Raw genomic sequence first — 15,068 nt, 5'->3', positions numbered from 1 at the left:
GCCATTTTGTTGGTTTTAAAAGTACAAAGTTGGCAACAGTTGACCTGGACACACGCTGCAAGTCTTCGCGCCCATTGGTCGTAAGTCGTTGTTGTTTTTCTTTATGTGGCCACATTGACAATAAAAGTACATTCACGGTGGGATTAGGACAACAAATGGCACGTTTCAGGTTCTTGAAAACGCCATTCATCTGGATTTCTACAGGGCAACCTACTGCACGGTGCTGGAAGCTAGGAAAACAGACGACACAAATCAATCTATCGCCTTCGCTGGCGAGAACAAGATCGTTAATTCGGACAAAAAACAAGTCTTAGACCAACAAGGTAGGGAGACAAGAAAACGTGTTGGGAGCATGGAAAGCATGCGACCACGATACACAAGGTTAAGATCTCGATTGCTGCAAGGACAGCTGGTTGGCATTTAACACAGAACACAGTCACTTCCGTCGCTAACGCCTCGACGTTGCAGCGTGCATGCTGTCAATGCGTGTTACGCACTCTTCTCACTCTTGTCAGGAAATGTAAATCAAAGAGTAGGCTACCAGTATTTGGAAATTTACTTTTTGTAAGAAGTAACTCTGTCAAAGTTATGTTGCTCAAAAGTTAACTCAGTTACAGCTACTGCTTGTATTTTCTTTTATTCTAGAAAAAAAATACTGCTGCAAACGAGATCGTCTTCTTTTTACTGATGGCCATCTAAGATTAACACTAATTTTCATTAAACACTCTCATTAAAGTACTGACCAACGCAAAATTTATTGTATAAGAATATATACTAAAAACGTAACGTTTCCACCCTCTAATAGGGTCTTCTTCAGACGACGATTCACAATAAATTCACAATTTATTATACAATTTTTGTACAATAAATTTTGTCTTAGTCAGCATTTTAATGTTTTATTAACATGGAAACAAGACTCAACAGTGTTTCGCTCTTGTTTTCTATTCTTCTTCCTCTGGGTCGGTCTCTCTCTCTCTCTCTCTCCCTCTCTATCTCTGAACACTCACTCAGCCCCCCCCCCCACACTACACGAAACAATCACGTCATTTTTCTTTTATGTTTTTTCTGTTGGTTTCTACTTCTAGGGTTAATGGGGACGAAAAGAGAACGCAACGATCCTAATTCGAACATGAGATCTCTGGAAAAATTACGTCATGATAACGTCACAAATGTGTGCACATAAAGATTAACATTTTATTTCTAATTTTTGGTGCATTACTGTTTAAATGTACAGAAAAGTAACTGTTAATTTCTCAACACTTTTTAACATATTCTTATTTTTGAAGCTTTAATACAATGCGGCGTCACCAGAGTGTTTCATGTGGGTGGCTGAAGCAGGGGCGGCTCGAGATAAAATTTTCACCTGGGCGACGTGGATTTACGGTTTTTATGACGAAAATAATTTAATTTGATTTGATTTAGTTTATTTTACTTCGCGTTTTGTGCCTCTTGGCTAATTTGCGAAGATGGGGATGAGTGATGAAATGATGAAATTGATGAATGGACATTCACAAACAACCAAGCCCGAGCGGGATTCGAACCCGGGACCCTTGGCGTCGCAGGACAATGTGCTAACCACTCGGCCACAGGGTCGGGCCCGAAAAATAACAACCTTCTTTAAAAATACTTTAAGCATTACTGCTAAGAACACGTTTATTGCAGGCAAGAGTTAATTTAATACCTACAAAATGATAACACCATTAAGCCTTGTTTCCATTATTATGAAAAAATATAAATATGCTGACCAAGGCAGTAATTTATTTTATTAAAAACATAAACTAAACGTAACGTTTCAACCTTCTAGCAAGGTCTTCATCAGACTCTGTATCAAGTACAAAAGTTAAGACTTTTGTACTTGATACAGAGTCTGATGAAGACCTTGCTAGAAGGTTGAAACGTTACGTTTAGTTTATGTTTTTAATAAAATAAATTACTGCCTTGGTCAGCATATTTATATTTTTCCTACAAAACGACATCAAAATCACAGTAATCTCATTACCTTAAATTTCTACACAATTTTGCAATATACGGTACTTATTATGTTGTGCAGCATTTCTTCTCAACAATATATCCATCTATTTTTAAAATAAAGTCACGCATCCGGTAGAGGCTCCTAATGGTTCAGATCCCACTTTAAACTGTGGGTGTAGTTCCGATTAACCTTTCTGTGCATAAACTGGTCTTGAAAATAAACTTAAAACAAATGGCCACGCTTACGTATGTAATCAGAAACTCAATTTTCCTGTTTCTCTCTCTTTCATTCTTTGTCACTTTATTTCCTTTCCTATATACGTCTCTCTTTCACTCTCTATTTTCCTTTCTTTCTCGCTCCCTCTCTTCATCTTTCTTTTTGTTCTGTTTAAAACTCTATATTTTCTGTTTTTTGCTTTCTTCCAGTGTTTTCCTATCTTTCTGTTTCTATCGGTACACGAAAGTCTCTCTCTCTCTCTCTCTCTCTCTCTCTCTCTTCTTCTGTTTCTCTGTCTCTTTCTTTCTTTCTTCCTCTCTGTCTCTCCTTTAATATTTTTCTCTGTATCTTTCTTCCTCTGTTTCACTCTTTCTATAGTTACATATCTCTCTCTTTCCCTGTTCTCTCTTTCTATCTTTCTCTTGCAGTCCGCATCACTTTTTCACTCTGTCTTTCCGTGATAATGATCTCCTCGTTTTTCTGTACTTCTGATTCTTTTTATATTTCTTTCTCTCACTTTTTACTCTTAAGCCTAGTTTCCATTCTGACAAGTTCCAGACTCATGACGCGCAACATGCGCCGGTGCACGTTGCGCGTCATTTAGTGCACTGTTTCCAATTCAAAACTACTTCTGCAAAATACGCCCTTAACAACACTGGAGTGCAGGATCACAGAGTAGCGTGTGCAGTGCTTTGTAGTAGTTCAATGTTTCTTCTCTTGTATTGTAATAATTAACTGGTGATTTAACTTGTGTAAAACATGGACAATACAGCTATGACGAGTTTTGTGGTTACGGCAGGCGCGTTCTGGTGACATTCCACAACACTGATTCCTGTTCATATTTCTCTATAAGTTTTACTACTTTATCTCTCGACCAATCCATGTTGTCCACAAAACAAACACTCACGTACAACTGCACAACCAACTACAACAACTACACTCAAATAACAGGACGTTGTGTCGTGACGCCGCTTCAGTCCGAACAGCGAGCACCTGGTTGTTGTTGTCGTGTCGTCTGTTTCTACTCTAGTGCGCATGCCCGTGACCCAGGAATTTGCTGCAGGTTGTTTCCATTGTCCGCGGCGCATGTTGTGCGTCTTAATCGTTTGGGGTAATTTTGTCCCCGGTACTTGCGCCTCGGCATGTTCCAGACTGTTTCCATTTCAACAAATGCTTGGCACATGTCGCATGCCCCGCGTCATGTTGCGCGGCAAATTTGTGGTAATGGAAACGGGGCTTTATGCATGCGAGTATGCGTATTTGTGTGTGCGTGATTTCGTGTTCTGCTATATATGACCCTGACAATATCTCATGTGGGCTGTTGGGTGGGCTATTTTATTTGGGTTAAAGTCCAATCCCCTCCCCCTGACGGCGATTCCCCTGAAAGCGATTCCAACATAATACAAGCCAACTCTACGAAAGCGAGAGCATAAGTTTATGCTTTCGCAAGTGCGAATGCTGCGTAGGCCAGTGAGGTTGAGATACTAATATGCAACTGGTTCGAAGTGACGCTGTCGGTCATGCAAAGGAGGCCTGGATCTGGCTTGAGAGTGAGGGACTTTGGAACAAAGACACAGGAACACACCTTTTTCAAAGAAACACATGATACCCTACAGGTCCGTGCCCAAGGGGGCCAAAGGATCCATGCTCCATCTCGAAATATGAAATATTTTAAATGTGAACCTATAACAACATATGAAACCAACATTGACGATTTTTTAGATTTTGAAAGAATTTCGATTTTGTCACTGCATTTGTTTCTGGAGAGAGGTAGACTGCAGAAGTCTTGATTTGATTCGATTTGTGTTCTTTAGCGTCGCTTTTCTTCCACTTTTTGGATACTCACGCCGATGAGGATGAGTGATGATACACTGAAATATTTGCTTTCGAGAGACCATTAACAGATCTAAACCAAGAACAACATACAAGCCTAACATAAGTATGAAATTTTATTGATCATTATTAATAGAAAGCAAGGATTAAATAAAATATAACACTTATTAAAAACATTTCAACTATTTTGTAATTTATTTACATTTTGAACCAGTTGGTAAAGGTATTAATTTGATAGTTTAAAAATATCACATACACACACACACACACACACACACACACATAACGTACAAACACATATTCTGATCTGCCCCTCTCCCCCCCTAAAGAAATCCTGGATACGGGCATAGTACCGCAATAATAAAAAAATAGAAAGGGGATGAAATGTTCATAATTTCTACGACACAAAAGAAGCAGATGGTGTAAGAAATATGTTGGAAAAGTAGTTACTTGTTCACTGAAATATTTTTACTTTGTGCTACTTGGCATTCCGGATGAATATGTGGAAGTGGTCAAAGTTTCTTACATATTTTGAAATAGCAGCTGTCAGGCCCTTGAATTTGAATCATAAGAGATTGTTCTTGGTAAGTCACGTGATGTCTCCAGATATTTTCGTTTGGCAGGGCTCATGGGAGAACAAAATATTTTCCTTTTAGTGTTTCTATCCTTCAACTTCCTTGTCTGTCCTACATTTTGTAAATTCTCTTTCTTTTGCTTCTCATTTCTCATGCAAAGGTGGATTCTCTCTCTCTCTCCTTTCATTCCAATTCTTTCTCCTATCTAATCATGTATGATTTGATTTTACACTTCCTTCCTTCTACAAGGTACTGAAGTACAACACAGACAGACTTTCACGGCGTGTAGAGAACATCAAGATGAACAACTTTTCTTAGTGACGTTTCGTTCGTAAAAGCCTAGTTTTGACGCTAGAAACTCTCGGAAAAAGTTTTTTTTCCCCTAAAATTTCTGGAATGAAGCTAATCTTTTCAAAACAATTTGACACTACAGCGTCCCACTATTTTAATACACGACCATTCGAAATTCACCGACAATTCGGGTACCCTAAAATCGGGAAGTCATTATGTGAAGTGGGGATTAAGATTTTTTTGAAAGACCCAGGCGACGGCCGCGTACATTTATAGCTTCAACCATATTTCTACAAGGAGCCATTTTTTTCTCTGTTTCTCCGGGTTTTTTTTTACCGTGTCCAAAAATTTACGTTTTTTTCTCATTCATTTCGAACACCGGGCACAAGTCTGAAATGATGGACATGACCTGGGAAGGAAAAAAAACAGTTAACGCGTGCACTTCACAAGACACATAATCTGATTTCACTTTTAATTTTATCGGCTCGTTGGTCTAGGGGTATGATTCTCGCTTAGGGTGCGAGAGGTCCCGGGTTCAAATCCCGGACGAGCCCTAAGGTAATATTTTTTACCCCCTGTAAATCATTCCTAGAATATTTAAAAGGCTTCGTGTAGTTTGTATGTATTAGTTGAAAGAAACATTTAGTTTGCTTGTTCATCTCGAGCGTAAGTCAAAAACCGTGTCTAAGTTTGCAGGAACTTGGATTTCTATTACCCGACCTGTATTTGGGTTTCAATAGGTACAGAGGGGCCAAGTAGTTGCGACCACACAAACTGCCCTAAATTGAGAGCTTTCCAGCCAAATTTTTCATACTTGCGGGTTATCTTTGGGTGCTGGTGTATTATTGTATTTGAGTAAAATCTGTCAACGCGCTAAAGATGGCAGATAGAAACTAATTTTCCTCATGCTGTTCACAATATATTTAGATTTAGTGGTAACGCTGCCGCCTATAATCAAGGATTCAGGGGCGCCGACTTGTCAAAATTATTGGGGGGGGGGGCTCTGATCACTGAAATAAATTAATGAATGACTCCCTCCCTCCCTTTTTAAGTTTTGGCCTCAGTGTTCGGAATCTCGTAAAAGCCCATGAATTCCTCAAAAATATCAAAATTTTCATTCACAGTTCGAATGCAGAATGCCAATTTTTTTGTTCACATTCCCGACTTTTAATATCTGCTACCACGGAGCGCAAAACAGATCTCCCTAATATATCAACGATCTTGTTCTGAATGTCATGTGAGAGCTATTTGTAGCCCGAACGTCCCATCCACTCCCCTAGTTCATGCACATCGTCTTTTGAAACTCTTTAGTAAAAATGTTAACCAGGGCCGGATTAAGACGAAATTGTGCCTGATGCTGCATACCGTCGATTTTTTTTCTGTACAACTAACTTTCAAGGTGAAAAATTTGCTACGTCGCACTTACAGAACAATAATAAAGTGGCAACAATCACGAAGATATTGCAAAAAACGCAGCTAAATTACTATGTAAACTGTTTAACGTAAAATTGATAGCATTAACTTGAAATCTTCGGTGAACAATAAACACAACGACGTTATAGTTACGTCACAGCGCAAAGAATAATAGTAACTGTATAACAAGTAACGCTGTGTCTAGACGTCCGAAATTGCGGCTCCAAATTTAATTCTAAGATTTATTTTCAGGTTAATATAGCAAAAGAAAACTTTTCAGCTTTCGAAAATTCTCGTCTGTTTTCATCTGGGCCTATTTCAGGAATGGGCCTAATGCTGCAGCATCAATAGCACCCACCTTAATCCGCCCCTGATGTTAACAATACTCATATATACTTACAAGGGAGGTTAACTAAGTGTCCCCCTCCGATTTCCATGAAACTTCGCAGGTGTATAGAGGGGGCCAAAGGAAGAAATACGTGTTCTTTTTGTTTCGGCTAAAAAACTGTTTGAGGTGGCAACCCCCCCCCCCCTCAAATGTCATGATGAGCACAAATTGAAGTGGGGATCTGATCCCTGTGTCCCCCTCCAACTTCCATGAAACTTGGCAGGTGTATAGAGGGGTCCAAAGGAAGACATACTCTTTTTTTTTGTTTCAGCTCAAAAACTGTTTTAGGGGGCAAAACCCTCCCTGAAATGTCAAGATGAGGAAAAATGTAAGTGGGGATCTGACCCCGAAACCACGTAAATCTGGCATAGGAAGAACACGCACATATAATTGGAACACATACAGCACAGAACTGTAGGATTGTTGGTACCAAACGCAGTGCAATTGTAGAGAGATGCTGAATTCATAGACACCGTTGTTCCCGGATAGGCATGGGCATAACAATAGACAGACCAGAGCAGGGTAACGGAGCGTGGTTAGCCGAAACAAAACGTATTTCTTCCTTTGGACCCCTCTATACACCTGCCAAGTTTAATTGAAATTAGAGGGGGACACAGGAGTCAGATCCCCACTTCAATTTGTCCTCATCTTGACATTTGAGTGGGAATTTGCCCCCCTAAACCAGTTTCTTGGCCGAAACAAAAAAAAACAACACGTATTTCTTCCTATGGGCCCCTCTATACACCTGCCAAGTTTCATGGGAATCGAAGGGGGACACAGGGGTCAGATCCCACTTCAATTTGTCCTCATCTTGACATTTAAGGGGGTTGCCCCCTAAACCTGTATTTTTTTAGCCGAAACAAAAAAACGCGTATTTCTTCCATTGGGCCCATCTATGCACCTGCCAGGTTTCATGGAAATCGGAGGGAGACACTTAGATAACCTCCCTCATGTGTTTTGCTGCCTCTGGTCATAGCCCGCCCCCAAAGTTGATGGTTTAGCGGTCTCCCCCCCCACCCCAGCGTTGATGGTCTAGAACATTTCAAATGTGTATTTAAAGTTAAATTCATGTGGCACAATTCAGAGTAAACTTTACAAGTGAAGCAAAGTAATACATTAGATCCTCTTAAGCAAATTATTAGGGGGGCTCTGCCCCCACATCGTTAACATTGGGGGGGCTCGAGCCCCCCCAAGCCCCATGGAGTCGGCGCCTATGCAAGGATTCCACTTTAAACTGTAGATCCTATTAGCCTATGTGAGGGTAACGTGGGCTTAAAATAAACTTTGTAAATGGGGAATTATTGAATCAGGTAGTTAATTCAAAGCAAATGACTGACACAATTTAATTAAAAGACTTTAAATCTGTGCCATACTGGACGTGGTTAATACTGTGACAGCTGTCCGCCAGTCAGTTTTAACTAAGAAAGTAACTTCATGTTTCAGGTTATTGTAGTGTGGTCAACCGTACTCGTCGGAGTTAATTGCTCTGCTCCAAACAGCAACCCCCCTTGCGTGCGTAAGGTACTGCTCCCTTCATCCACCCTGCAAGGTCACAGGTACACCCTGTATATTAGTTCATTTAGTTACAATAACATATGACTATTATTTAATCAAAAGAAGAAAAAGTATGGGCTCGTCCGGGATTTGAACCCGGGACCTCTCGCACCCAAAGCGAGAATCATACCCCCAGACCAACGAGCCGGTTACTCAGAAAGAAGATACGATAAAAACTTCTTGAAACCTATTCTATTAGAAAGTGTGTCGGTATCTACACTTTCCTTCTTGCTCTACTTCCCGTATACGTATGCTCGCGAACAGGTAGTACTCTGGTTGGCCGCTGCGGCGCTTATAGCATGTCATTCCACGACACTCCATAAGGCAAATAGCAGACCAAATTAATAAGATAGAACTTTAGTTACAGAGTTTTGTATTAATTTGTGTTAGTACAATATTATGGGTCACTGCTCCGGTGCATTTCTGCAAAAGTAAAAGCTATGATATGAATGGCAATTCGTTTCTTGAATATTACTGCTGACGCAGGCAATAGTTCATTCTACGTCATCTTTATGCTCAGATAGGTTAATCGGGACTTGCCAACAGTTTAAAGTTGAATCCAAATCACGATACAATATGCCTCCACAGGGGATCGAACTCGAGACCAGCTAACGCAGGCGCAAGGAATTTCTAGGGTAACTTTAGCCTGATGTTTTCTCAAAAAGATATATAAGATTTACATTTTGACAAACAGATTACTCACTTCGACTGGAAATAAAGATTCTAATGTGCGGTTTTTATCCCAGATAGTTTTACTCGATAACCATCTTACTAAATTACACAACTACTTCGCTGCTACCGAGAAACCAAGATAACGTGGATATTCTTCCCGATGTTAAGTCAAGCTTCTCTATCGGGAAACAATTCTACCGTATTATAAATGCATGAAAACGATAACTCAAAATATAATAATAATATTAATAATAATCCTATAGCGCAACAGCCCAATATTGGGCCAAGGCTTACCTACCGACTGCTGGCCTCCCTCCCACGCGAGCCACCAAGGGGGCGTGAAGATCTGCAGCCAGACTAGGGGGACGGGTGTATTACATCACTGAATAACTGATGTGCCCTTTATAAGCAAATTGCTGTAATGATATTCGTAATGCAGGGGCAACACCAACAATCACTTGCCTGGTCAACACTTAAAAACGGTATAACATTCAAGATGCATGGATAGATAGATAGTGATAGTTCACCATATTGCTGCGTTAGTAATGTGGAAATGCATAAACTAGGAATAATGCATTTCTTTAACGGTAATAATTAGAGGTTCAATTGTTCGAACATATTTGTGTGTGAATATCTCCCTTCCTTCTTTGTCTTTCAATAGCAGTCTCTCACGTATGTTTCTCCCTCTGTCTCTGCCATTCCCTCAGTCTCTAGTTCTTCTTTCATCTTTTTTCTATCTTCTCATGATGACTTGTAAATACGATGTTAAAGACACAACTTTTCGATTTTTACACACCTGATCATTCACAAACGTTGAGTGAGATAATCTGTAATAGTTTATTTGATAATTCTTTCAATGTAACACACCTTAACTACAAATAAATAAGAAAAAAGTGATTGAGACGAGGTAATCTGTGGAAACTGTACAATTCCCACATTCCTTATGCGATAGTGAACACGGTTTCACATTTTCAGTATCTACTGAGAGGCGATTTGAAGTCACATAAATGAGAACAAAATATAGGTGGGCTCGTCCGGGATTTGAACCCGGGACCTCTCGCACCCAAAGCGAGAATCATACCCCTAGACCAACGAGCCACAACTTGAAAATGTTTACTAACTACAAGATTTCATATTTGAAAATTCCGTTTTGGGCAGCAGAAAGTGTGTCAATGAACTGGAAAACAGAATTTCCCAAATATGGCAGATATCCAGGAGGTAAAAAGCGTTTTATGCAGGCCTTGCTATTTCCCTTTTAGAGGATGAGATTTCAAAAACGTACATCGTCATCATTTTCCGGACAGAACCGTAGCAGCTGAAGTGTCAACGCTAAGGGCAAGCAACTTGGGGCACACTACCTGCCCCAGCAGCTGCCCCCTCCCCCCCATCCCCCACCAGTTCTCAGAAAGAGGTGTTTTGATTATCAATATACATACATAAATTCAACAGATTTTGTCGCATTCAGATAAAATTAGATTTGGAACACATAATAAATTTTGCTTTTATTATTACCTATAATAAATATTGTCCTCCTCCGTAGTCGAGCGGGTTAAGGCGTTCACTCGTCTTGAGATCGTTCGCTGCGGGACGGCGTAGGTTCGAATCCGGCTCTGGTCGGAATTTATTCGGCCTACGTATAGGGCCGGTGGCAACCCACCATCGTGAGGAAATTGGGAAGCTCCGAGTGAGTGAGCGTAACCTGGTCAAGAAGACCTACAATAACGGCTGGGGGTTCGTCGGGCTGATCACTCGTCACCCCAACACTGGTCTGAGACCTCCACGCTATAACAGGTGACGCCGGAACAGTGTGGGAGGGAGACCAGCAGTCGGTAGGTAAGCCAAGGCCCGCCATGGTGCTGTAGAGCTGTAGGGTTATGTTATAATAAATATTAGTAGTGAAAAGTGATTGACTTCCCACCGAAGGGAAAGAATATCTTCAATTTGATCTTTCTGTTATTTATTCTGAGGAGTTGCTTGCCTTCTACACATTACCAGAGAAAGTAAGCAGAGGGTGGCCACATTAAGAATGCATAATTCCAGTGTAAGTGACTATTTATTTCTAAGCTTCCCTCGGATTTAGGGAACACTAGCTGACTATTCTCCATCCACTGTAAGAACGACGCCAATGTAAACAAAACACGTGGCATCTGAGAAATAGTTACTTTCCTATGTGTTAGTTGTGGTATTGCTTTGTCCGTGCACATATTAGTGGTAGTTGTACACTCACCTCTGGCAGTTTGTTTCTTCATACATCATATTTGCAAAAGATACAATTCAATCTACAGGTGTATCAATATACGCTGTATAAAATACACCTTATTACTAACTTCGTTGACCCTGTACAACTCATAATATAAAGTCCCACAACTTGAGTACAGCAGCCACGGCAAAAGTAGCATGTTGCTTTAGGTTCTCTGAAGGATATGAGATAATTATACATAACAATCATTATTGTACAGAGCATTCCCTGGCATTCGCTACGAGACTCGGCGGCAAGCGGCCCGGCGTCAGCGCTTGTCTTTCCCGCTGAATGGGGTCCGCGACAGTCGCACGCTGCAGTCTGTTTCTTTCGCTCTCCCTTCCTTCGCTCTCTTTCTCTTTCCCTTTCTGTTGACGTTGCAGACTGACGCCAGTATAATCCTCCCTCGGAAGTTGTATTGTGTCGTCCGTGTGTTGAAGATTGTGGCTTAATATGACACCACAAAAGTTTACATTACAACAAAGGATTTATCTTGTCGAGTGTTACTTCGGAAAGAGGAATTGTGGAGAAGTGCGACGACGTATTGCAACAAAATTTCCTGGTGTTCCCGTTCTACTTAGGACCACTATAATGAACCTCGTAAAAAAGTTTAGAGTAACAGGGTCAGTTCTGAATAAAAGTGGAAAGAAAAACCCACGTGTACTTACTGAGGAAAAACTCGATGAGATAATAATAATAATAATAATAATAATAATAATAATAATTCCCTTTATTACATTATTACATTACATACTGAATTTGCATTATCATATAATTTAGACAATTATCAACTATAAGCAACAATCATACACAAATATACAGCTATTCAATACATGTAATAAGGGGGGAACCTCCGAAGTAAGCCCGCCACCTCCCGCCTACATTCGAGGGTATGGTCTTATTGTCCTGGTTCCTAAAAATATACCAGGACGTCAGTTGCTCCGAATTTGACGGTTTCCCCGACTTTATTTCCTCTATTTATTACTATTTGCATTTTAAAATAGGTATAATAATAATAAATTGTAATGCTATACAAGGAATATATACATGATATAATTGATGTATACAATACTTTATGTGATATTATTTCTGTTCTGGAATCCAGAACAGATGACATGAACCTCGTGAGTGACATTACATTACATAACAATATTAATAATATTATTTTAACAACATCATGAAGAACATCTTCAATAACATTCTCGATAACGTTTCCCCGGCAGTGAGACAAGCATGCATAATCTTGGAGTCGCAGTGGATTCCGTTCCGGCATTCCAGAGCGGTTTGATGTACAAGATTATTTTCCTCATCAAACCCACAGAACCCAACTCACAAGTCCAGAACCCCAGTCTGGCATACCAGAGCAGGGAGCCCAAAGAAAGATGAGATAGGACAAAGGTTAGAACAGTCTCCTCGGAAATCTATCCGTCGCCTCTCACAAGAAACGGGTGTTTCAAAAACCGCAGCATTTAGAGCCGCTAAAATTCTTAAAGCTAAATATGAAAAATAAAATAAAAAAATCGAAAAAATAAAGTATACAAAGACAATCCGCACAAAAAAAGAGAGTATTGTACGAGAAATCGGGAGAATTACAGTAGACGAACTTGCACGTGTAAATGCCAATTTCCTTCGGAGATGCCAGGAATGTGTTGCGGCAGAGGGACATCATTTTCAACACCTTCTGTAGTCAAGGTTAGTACACAATATGCAAACTGTAATTTTAATAGCAGACTCTAGCGACTGTAAGGACCCCGTTCACCGGGAAATACAAGCTCTGACACCGGGCCGCTTGCCGCCGAGTCTCGTAGCGAATGTCAGGGAATGCTGTAGTAATGTCTAATGTTTTTTTGTTGGACATCCGTTCTTGATACGGATGGTCTTGCATATCAGATTTGTTCAGGCCTTTTGATTTCATCGGAAACATTTGATTAGACGCCTCATGCACATTCTCTTCAGGCCCCACACTTATCAAGATTTGACAGGAAGTCATAGTAAAAATCAACACAAAATAAACAATTGATATTACACTACAATTTGATATTGTATATTTTATTTTAAATAGTCAATATTTTATCCTGGATATATTAATTAATTTCAAAGTATTTTAAAGAGTAATGTATCACAGATACTTTATTTAGAAAGGGAAACTCCTAAACAAGTTTTACTTTAATCATTGAAATGCGTCTCATTTCCCTATAAAGACAGACAGGGAAGGGAAGGGAGGAGGGAGAAAGAGCGAAGAATAAGAAATAAGGCGAAAAAGAGAATGAAAAATAGAAATGAGAAAAATAGAAATACGAAGATACAGAAATAAATGAAGAGAGAGGGGGAGAGAATGAGGAAAAGAGGAAAGAGAAGTAGAAAGAATCAAATGAAGAGGACAATCCATCTACCCTTTCACCAAGAATATCTTGGGCACCCTATTGCCCAAGTTGCCGATGTTCGAGACTCACGGACGAACAAGTAACTTTCAGTACAACATAGTAGTAGACAAAGCTTGTGAGCGGCTCGTTGGTCTAGGGGTATGATTCTCGCTTAGGGTGCGAGAGGTCCCGGGTTCAAATCCCGGACGAGCCCGTACAAAGTTTTATGCATCCATATTTATTTCATTATTAGCCAGGTGAACTAGTAGTGAAAGGAGAGGTGGGTGGAAATTTAATGAAACATCCACTGTAAAATCATTACACAGCACTAACACTTGTTTAACAAGTCCAAAGTCTCCTTCAGCTAACCGTCATCTATAAGATGTCTATCCAGTTCAAAAATAACATTATTTGCAATTAGTGCTTTCTTCAGCCCTTGAAGGGCCTAGGCGGAACTCCCGACTGCCAGTCTCCCTCCCACAATCCTTCCTAGAGGTGTGGAGTTCTTCAACCAGTAATGGGGTGACGTGGGGTCAGCACGTCGAACCCTCATCCCTAGGAGATTTCCGCGAAAGGGTTACGCTACTCACTCGTAGCTCCCCAATTTCCTCACGAATGTGGGTTGCCACAGGTCCTATACACAGGCCTAGAACCCAGAGACTGAACCCAGGCGGATTCATAACCCATGCCGTCCCGCAGCATCACTCCCTGGAGCTCCAGGGGGTGATGCCGGCAGTTGAAGTCCAAAGTACAGCGCCTTAGACCGCACGGTCACGGAGGAGACGAAGTAATATAAAATAATAATAACTAACTTCCCCGATTCATAGAAAATCCAATAAGACATTTTGCAGAGTAACGAGGCTCGAATGCCTGAACCTGTAGCCAAGATAATCCGCTGTAGGAATTGTATTATGCCATTAATATGTGTTTGTGAATGCTCCTTCATACATCTCATCGTATCAACATACATCCCAATCGTCACGATTTGTTAATAGTGGCAGAAAAGCGACGTAAATATCCTAATTACACACACACACAGTATATACTGCCTGTCACCGTAGATACTTTCAAAGTGTCAACTCTTCTTTATAAGGATATCATTTTGTGTTTGAGGGCTTGTTGAGAGGAGTTGATTTTTTTGTTTTAAAATCCACTTTATGCACAGGAAGGTTAATCGGGACTGGACCTACTGTTTAAAGTGGGATCTAAACCACTTGTGTTGAGGCCTTGTCACGGGGATACAAAATCAATGAGGTCCCATGTTCGATACTCGGTGGTGGTATATTACACATTGGTTCTGATCCTACTTTAAACTTTAAGTCGAATCCAGATTGTTCTATCGATGCATAAAGGGGACTTAATCGATTATAGATATTTTCATAACATATCCAGCAAAACACCAGGGCTCGTCCGGGAATTGAACCCGGGACCTCTCGCACCCGAAGCGAGAATCATACCCCTAGACCAACGAGCCACAACTGAAAGACATAGCATAAACTCCAGTTTTAAGATGAAAGTCCTGTGTCAGCAGAAACGGTGTCTGTCAATGCTT

The 15,068-nt window shown here is 40.5% G+C and overlaps 1 protein-coding gene and 5 non-coding genes across 8 annotated transcripts in view; 3 read left to right on the top strand and 3 right to left on the bottom strand.

The window, feature by feature from the left end:
• Positions 1 to 15,068, top strand: part of LOC145988169 (cysteine-rich secretory protein 2-like) — a 146,394-nt gene that overhangs the window by 22,195 nt on the left and 109,131 nt on the right. The window lies entirely within an intron of this gene.
• Positions 5,370 to 5,441, top strand: TRNAP-AGG (transfer RNA proline (anticodon AGG)). The gene has a single exon. It is a non-coding gene; the product is annotated as a tRNA-Pro (tRNA).
• On the bottom strand, positions 8,318 to 8,389 carry TRNAP-UGG (transfer RNA proline (anticodon UGG)). Its single transcript has one exon. It is a non-coding gene; the product is annotated as a tRNA-Pro (tRNA).
• On the bottom strand, positions 9,941 to 10,012 carry TRNAP-UGG (transfer RNA proline (anticodon UGG)). The gene has a single exon. It is a non-coding gene; the product is annotated as a tRNA-Pro (tRNA).
• On the top strand, positions 13,659 to 13,730 carry TRNAP-AGG (transfer RNA proline (anticodon AGG)). The gene has a single exon. It is a non-coding gene; the product is annotated as a tRNA-Pro (tRNA).
• On the bottom strand, positions 14,919 to 14,990 carry TRNAP-CGG (transfer RNA proline (anticodon CGG)). The gene has a single exon. It is a non-coding gene; the product is annotated as a tRNA-Pro (tRNA).

The sequence above is a fragment of the Lepisma saccharinum genome, chromosome 1 (assembly GCF_977018435.1).
Source record: "Lepisma saccharinum chromosome 1, izLepSacc3.1, whole genome shotgun sequence".
Taxonomy (NCBI): Eukaryota; Metazoa; Arthropoda; class Insecta; order Zygentoma; family Lepismatidae; genus Lepisma; species Lepisma saccharinum.
The sequence above is the reverse complement of the archived record's forward strand: the minus strand, read 5'-3'. Positions and strand labels throughout refer to the sequence as shown.